At 34.7% G+C, this 8413-nt stretch overlaps 1 long non-coding RNA gene across 1 annotated transcript; it reads left to right on the top strand.

Moving 5' to 3' along the window:
• The first annotated feature begins 1681 nt into the window (after window positions 1-1681).
• LOC130048478 (uncharacterized) lies at window positions 1682-7935 on the top strand. Its single transcript, XR_008797273.1, has 4 exons — window positions 1682-1857; window positions 4319-4396; window positions 6978-7068; window positions 7815-7935. It is a non-coding gene; the product is annotated as an uncharacterized LOC130048478 (long non-coding RNA).
• The last annotated feature ends 478 nt before the right edge of the window (window positions 7936-8413 follow it).

An 8413-nucleotide genomic window follows, 5' to 3' on the forward strand; every position in this document is an offset into this window, starting at 1 on the left:
TCTATGTTTGTGATAACGATCCAGTTTGCTAATACAAGCTATTGTTGAGTTGAGTCAAATGCTGTCTGACCTGTTTACCTGATCAAGATATACACTGTAGGGTTCATGGTTGGTGTGACTGGTCGACAGGGGGATGCTTACTCCCCCAAGGCACTAGCTGAAGAACTGTAACTTTCTGATAAATATTGGGACAAATCAGAGAGCTACAGATCCACCCCTTATAAAAACCTTCGATTTACGGCTATTTATCTCCCATTAACGTCGACAACTCACATTCAAATTACTGAAAACTAGAAATACCTTAGTTACGTATTCTAAACATAAAAAAATGGAAGAAAAAAATTGAAAATTGAAAATTTTCAGCTCAAAATTGTATTCATGTTCCTTTTTAGCTCACCTGAGCTAAAAGCTTAAGTGAGCTATTCTGATCACCCGTATTCCGGCGTCCGTCCGTCAGTTCTTCTGTCCGTCCAACCGTCTGTAAACTTTTAACATTTTTGACTTCTTCTCAAAAACCAATGGGCCAATTTCAACCAAAGTTGGCACAAAATATTCTTAGGCAAAGGGAATTCCAAATTGTAATAATAAAGGGCCATGTCACCTTCCAAGGGGAGATAATCAAGAAAAGGTAAAAATAGAGTAAGGCCATTAAAAATCTTCTCAAGAACTATTGGGCCAGAAAAGATGAAATTTATAGATAAACTTTATTAGGTAGTGCAGATTCTAAATTGTTAATATCATGGCCCTCGGGGGTTGGATAGGGCCACAATAGGGGATCAAAGATTTACATACAAATATATAGGAAAAATCTTTAAAACTCTTCTTCTCAAGAACCACTGAGGCAGAAAAGCTGAAATTTATATGAAAGCTACATCATGGCCCCCGGGGGTCGGATGGGGCCATAATAAGGGATCAAAGTTTTACATACAAATATATAGAGAAAATCTTTAAACATCTTCTTATCAAGAACCACTGGGCTAAAGAAGTTCACATTTATATGAAAGTTTTCTGACATAGTGTAGATTCAATTTTGCAAAAACCATGGCCTTCAGGGGTAGGTTTGGTGCCATAATAGGGACTGCGGTTTTACATGCAAATATATATGGAAAGTCTTCTGATATGGACCAAGGTGACTCAGGTGAGCAATGTGGCCCATGGGCCTCTTGTGTGATATTGAGAGAGAACTTTCAATTGTGTGGTTTCTTGACAGTTGGGGTAGTGAAAATTGTTACACTTAATCAAGTACACTGCGGTCGTGGTTTGATATTGTAGCATTTTCAGTACTAGTACTCTCGATCATGTGACCCAGAACTTTATATAATCGATGTAGACTTTTTATTTTTTATGTATTTAAATATATTTCGGCAATTGTTATCCAGTTTGTTGTCAACCTATACATGTACAGGACATTTGTTTCTGTGTTGACTCAAGTTTATAACTATTAAAAGAAATTAAAAAGTCGAAAGTCCGGACTTTACAGTAGAGGGTCTTTGGGGTTATTACATTGAGTTTACTCCAACTGTTTCTACGAAACAAAGAAGAGAGAAATCATTTAACCAGTCTAGAAACCGACGCATTGTGTTTCTCAACTAGTGTTTATTTACAAAGATAAAACAAAATTAAAGAAATAATAATAATGATTTAAAATTAAACCACAACCACAAGATATTTATTGCTGAAATACCGTTCAATGCATTGAAGAAATGGAATATAAGAATTCTACGTCCAGTGATCGACATTGTCAGAACCATGGACTTCCCTCCAGTCCTCTACACTTTATTGTAACGAAGAAAATACACATGATTTCTTTATTTGTTCTTTATTATAGCCCTCATCCTCTGAACATCGGAAAAACAGGTATCAAGTTTATTTGACTTTACTTAGAAGCTAAAATCATTTTCGAATCAATTAGTCTTATTTCATATTAAACTCTTGGAAACAATTAAACGCATTTGTTTTTCTTTAAATTATCAAATAACTCAGTGTGCCATGATGTACATAGGATTGTATCTGTGTACATGTGTTAGTGCGACACGTCATTTAATCTCAAATTAACCGACCAATGCGATTATCTCATTTATATGGTGGCATGCTTCTGCCATCACCCGTCCTATCAATATGACTTTGAGCACTTCTCAGGGGCGGATCCAGTAATTTCAGTTACGGGAAGCGCCACTGTATTAGGCAGGGGGCGAAGTCCTAGGAAGTTCATGATTTTAGAGATTTTACAGGGCTTGAAATATGTCTCCTATTTAGTCATTCGTAGTATTTTCTATCATTTGTAATAAGGTGAAATTAATGGAACGACGCAAATTTTAAGGGTTTTTGAAAAAAAAAAAAGTTCTTTCAATAAAGTAATTTAAGAAATCAAAAGATTTTGTCATTTATTTCTCCGGGAGTGGAAGAAATCGCTTCTCGTATCGTTGAGAACATTTTTCTAAATAAGATACGCCCCCCTTAAATCCGCCACTGCTTGTCGAATGATCAAAAGTTGAAAATTTTAAGGCCAATTCAACTTAATTAGTAGATTATCATCCGGGATCACAAAAATCAAGGGCGGGTGGGAGGATTTTATTTTTCAAATTTTTATTTCCCGAGAAAAAAATAATGACAAAGGGCATCACTCAAAGTATTAATCAAGTTAACATTCAAAGAATCCTTGGTAGAGGATATAAAACCAACATTCTGTGACTTTAACCATTCACTCATATGTCACTGGGAAGGAAGTTTGTTTTTAATCGTAATTTTTGCGAAAATAACCCTGAGGGGCGGCTGGGGATAATAATCTGTCAGTTAATTTTAATTGGCCTAACCGTAAAAATCCCCGAAATATGTTATTCAATTATCAACATAATCTGAAAAGTCGACATAAATGTATGCCAAATAGTGAGAGGACTGTACCACGGTGACTTATCATAGAATGACACTATAGACACGTGACTTATCATACAATGACACGCTATAGACACGTGACTTATCATAGAATGACACACTATAGACACATGACTTATCTTACAATGACACACTATAGACACATGACTTATCATACAATGACACACTATACACACATGACTTATCATACAATGACACGCTATAGACACATGACTTATCATACAATGACACACTATAGACACATGACTTGTCATACAATAACACACTATAGACACATGACTTATCATACAATGACACGCTATAGACACATGACCTATCATACAATAACACGCTATAGACACATGACTTATCATACAATGACACACTATAGACACATGACATATCATACAATAACACACTATAGACACATGACTAATCATACAATGACACGCTATAGACACATGACTTATCATACAATGACACACTATAGACACAAGACTTATCATACAATGACACGCTATAGAAACATTGCCTATCATACAATAACACGCCATAGACACATGACTTATCACACAATGGCACACTATAGACACATGACTTATAGAATGAAACGCTAGAGACACGTGGCTTATCATACAATGACACGCTATAAACACATGACTTAACATACAATAACACGCAATAGACACATGACTTATCATACAATGCCACACTATATAGACACATGATTTATCATACAATGCCACACTATAGACACATGACTTATCTTACAATGACACACTATAGACACATGACTTATCATACAATGACACACTATACACACATGACTTATCATACAATGACACGCTATAGACACATGACTTATCATACAATGACACACTATAGACACATGACTTGTCATACAATAACACACTATAGACACATGACTTATCATACAATGACACGCTATAGACACATGACTTATCATACAATGGCACACTATAGACACATGACTTATCATACAATAACACGCTATAGTCACATGACTTATCATAGAATGACACGGTATATAGACACATGACTTATCATACAATGACACGGTATAGTCACATGACTTATCATACAATGACACACTATAGTCACATGACTTATCATACTATGACATGGTATAGACACATGACTTTCCATACAATGACACGGTATAGAAACATGACGTTCCATACAATGACACGGTATAGACACATGATTTATCACACAATGACACACTATAGACACATGACTTATCATACAATGAATTGCTATAGACATATGACTTATCATACAATAACACGGTATAGACACATGACTTATCACACAATGACACACTACAGACACGTGACTTATCATTAATGAGGTTCTTTAATTGTGTTTGTCTGTTTGTCACTAGCTAGTATATTCAATTAATATTCATATCTGATGTTAAATTTAGATTCAAGTTGTCCCCTTCAGTTTTGACTATGCTGGTCTGGATGCAAGGTTTTTTAATATGACCTGTATCCTGTCCCTGGTAAGTATAAATATGATATATTGGTTTTTTTTCAAGTCAAAAGGTCAATATTTTCTAAGCTTTATTTGAAAGATCAATGGCTCACTAGGTTTCAAGTTTAGATAATTTTACATGTGGAAAACATTTCCTTTCTTCCAATAATAGTTTAACCATTTTCTGCAGAGAAAGTTGAATTTTCATTTATTTCTCTGTAATGTAATATTGAACATGCTTTTTCTCTGAATTAGATAAATAGGGTTGTGCACTTGGATACGTGATACATGATATACACACTACACAGAGCTACAGGGAACGTGCGATTTCTTTTTCTCACCTTTTTCTATATTTTATATTGTTTGTATTTTGTAAACCTAATAAAAATATGTACATTTCTAATAAGTATCGAGCGTTCTACCAAAAAAGTTGCTACAGCCAATAACGAGGGATTTTGTATATATTATTAGATTGATGAGTGTTTTTCAAGTTTGTTTTAGTAGAAACATCAATTGTAAAATCAAATCAATATCAGCAATTAGAGGGAAAACATGATGCATTATTTGATAGTCTAAACAACCATTGCCCTTCTAGGAATTTGAATTAATTAAAACATCGATATTTAGATGTGAGGCATTCTACATTATAACGTGATGCAATATTCAGATGACGGCTTTCGTTGACAGATGTCATTAATGTGTTTAATGACGGTTGTCCTTATTGTATCTGTACAACCTTTTCAATTTTCCAAAAACAGAAGGAAAAAAAAAACTAGAAGCAATGTCACATTTGATTAAACTTTCATCTATACATGTCCACGAACAAACGTTTCAGGGAAATAACAACACAATAGGGCTTGAAATTAATACCAATCTATAATTGATGTTATTGGAAACTCCATGGAATCGCTGTTGCAAATATCTTGAAATCTCAAGCTTTCCCTTTGGCGTAGATAATTATAGAAATCTAAAACATAGCATGACAACTGAGATAATAAACCGTTGTTCAGATTAGGTTAGAAAATGACACCGATAAAGCTGTTTTGTCCGATCTTTTTCCTGAAGGTTATGGTATATATCACACACCGAGAAATTATCGAGGTGGAGGCAGAGCTCTGATTCACAACAAGAGCCTGTGTGTTAGATCCCTGGTATCTGAGTTGAAATGTACACAGTTCGAACATCTGGAATGCATTATTTCCTCTCAAAACTCAATACTGCATATCTGCATTGTATATCGGGCATCGGTCAAAATGAAATAAACTGAAAGTACCTGCATTTTTGATAAATTGTCACAATACTTAAGTCAACATGCTTTAGCACCGGAAGAGCGTGCAATTACCGGACATTTGCACTTTAATTTCGACAATACAACCTATCATGGGTCAAATGCTGTCTGACGTGTTTCATAACGATTGTTAGGTCATTGTAGGCACATTGATTTTGACTACGGATAACTCCGTTTACCTGACCAGGATATAGGGCTCACGACAGGTGTGACCGGTCGACAGGGGATGCTAACTCATCCTAGGCACCTGATCCCACCTCTGGTGTATCCAGGGGTCCGTGTTTGCCCAACTATCTATTTGGTATTGCTTATAGCAGTTATGAAATTGATCACTGTTCGTTATCTTCACACTTCGTTGTTGACAAAATAAATTTACTACACTAAATCTGTTGTAAAACATAACACCATCCCAAACTTCGGACTACTGCAACACCTTGGGGGATGTTTGCTGTTGGTACATGTCCATGCTGTAAACTCAAATCTACTACTATATGTATGTATGTATGTATGTATGTATGTATGTGTGTGTGGGGGTGGGTGGGTGGGTGGGTGGGTGGATGGATGGGTGCGTGCGTGCGCGTGCTTGCATGCGTGCGTGCGTGCGTGCGTGTATGTATGCATGTCTGTCTGTCTGTCTGTCTGTATGCATGCTTGTATGTATGTATGCATGTATGTACATGTATGTATCTGTGTGTGTGTGTGTGTGTGTGTGTGAGTATGCATGTATGTATATGTGAATGTATGTATGTATGTATGTGTGTGTGTATGTGCATGTGTGTGTATGTATGTATGTATGTATGTATGTATGTATGTATGTATGTATGTGTGTATGTATGTATATATGCATGCTTGTATGTATGTATGTATGTATACATGTTTGTATGTATGTATGTATATGTGCATGCTTTTATGTATGTATGTATATATACATGTTTGTATGTATGTATGTATGTATATATACATGTTTGTACATATGTATGTATGTATGTATGTATGTATGTATGTATGTATGTATGTATGCATGTATGTATGTATATACATGTTTCTGCACGTATTAACTGCACTAAGCGAGAGTGGATGTTTATGTTAATGATTCCCGTCTCTCGTAGCTTACTGTTGTTGGTCCATGCACATATTCATGCTGTAAACTCGTATCTTACTTATTCCGTTACTCTCCTTTATTGGCATGTATATGTAACGGAGGAATATTGTTTGATGCAAAAGTGGACGCAATAACGTTCTTTTGCACCTACTAGTGTTGTGTTTCTCTGTACATATGTACGTGCATGAATGTTTACTTAAGATATATCTTATTTTTCAGTACCTCTATGCATAGTATTTCCTTATCATATATGAGCAGATTTGAGCACGGTTCCAAGTATGTTTATCCATCACAGCATATAACTTAAACTGTAAGTCACTTTCATTACTTCAATGTTATAAACTTATAAATAATTACATTAGAAAACCCCAAAATTCATATGATATTTCATATTATGGAATCCAAATAATAAATAATAAACAAAATTTATATAGCGCCGTATATAAAACAAATTATTCTAAGGCTCATTACAAGGGTAGCGGTGAAGAATGCAACAATTAAAAACACAATTAAATGAAATGAAATGACAGTATGATATAACATCTTACATTTATTGATCACTGTTCGTTATCTTCACCTTTCATCTATAAAATTATCAAAATAAAACATCAGTGTTTCGCAGATTTCTAGCTGTAAATATATCATGAAATGGATTTACAAAAGTAATTTTTGAAGGTAAGAAAGTGTACATATTAATTACAATTAAACCTTTTGTGTTTTCATTTTAATCGAATGTTTCTGTTGGTAGCATTTTGTATTTCGTATTGTTACATCTTTGAATAGATGCATTTGTTTTACATTGGTGCCGTTTCCCTCACTGAGTGTAGGTACACCCTGTTCCACTTAAACACTCAGAGTAGCACTGATACATATTTTACACGAACTCAAACTGTACGCATAAATACCTCATCTACTCATTTTTTATCATATAATACATGGGTATACACGTATACACAATTTATAATCCAAAATTATACATTGAACAACCCTCCCTATTTTGTATTCCTTATAGAAGTTATAAGATTGATCACTGTTCGTTATCTTCACCTTTCATAGTCTGACTGCGAATGTGCATTAGGAGCGATGTCAAGTTCAGTGAATTAAATCAAAAGTACGGTAGCGCATGAAAAATTCCAAACTTATGTAACATGAAAAGCTGAGGATAACAAAGAGCAAGGTACATTAAGGCCCAAATTTCGCCACAAAATTAGGATAAATTTAAAATGTGGTTTCACTTGGTTTAATCATTATGATTATACACTAGGGCATTGGCCCTGATGATACATGTGGAAATTAGTGACGTAATATGTTCTGTGACGTCATTTTCCTTATCTCCGATTGACATTATTTACCGAAATCACCGAGATTAGCCGTTTTTTATGCCTTTGAATCCATTTTTAAGATCGAGCACATGCAACAACCACAAAAATGTTTTGTGTACAAATTAATCATGTTGAAAGTCAGTAATGAGCAAAATTTCGACTTGGTTGATAAATGAGCAGACTATTAAATTTAACGTTTAACCATTTCCCGCGTTCATCTGTAATACAAATTTCAACGTTGGTGGTGTTCATATATACAAATTTGATGAATAGATAACATCCATATGTACAGCATACTAAATTTTATAAGACTCTACGTAGTTTGCATTGAAG

Source organism: Ostrea edulis, chromosome 7 (assembly GCF_947568905.1).
Source record: "Ostrea edulis chromosome 7, xbOstEdul1.1, whole genome shotgun sequence".
Lineage (NCBI taxonomy): Eukaryota > Metazoa > Mollusca > Bivalvia > Ostreida > Ostreidae > Ostrea > Ostrea edulis.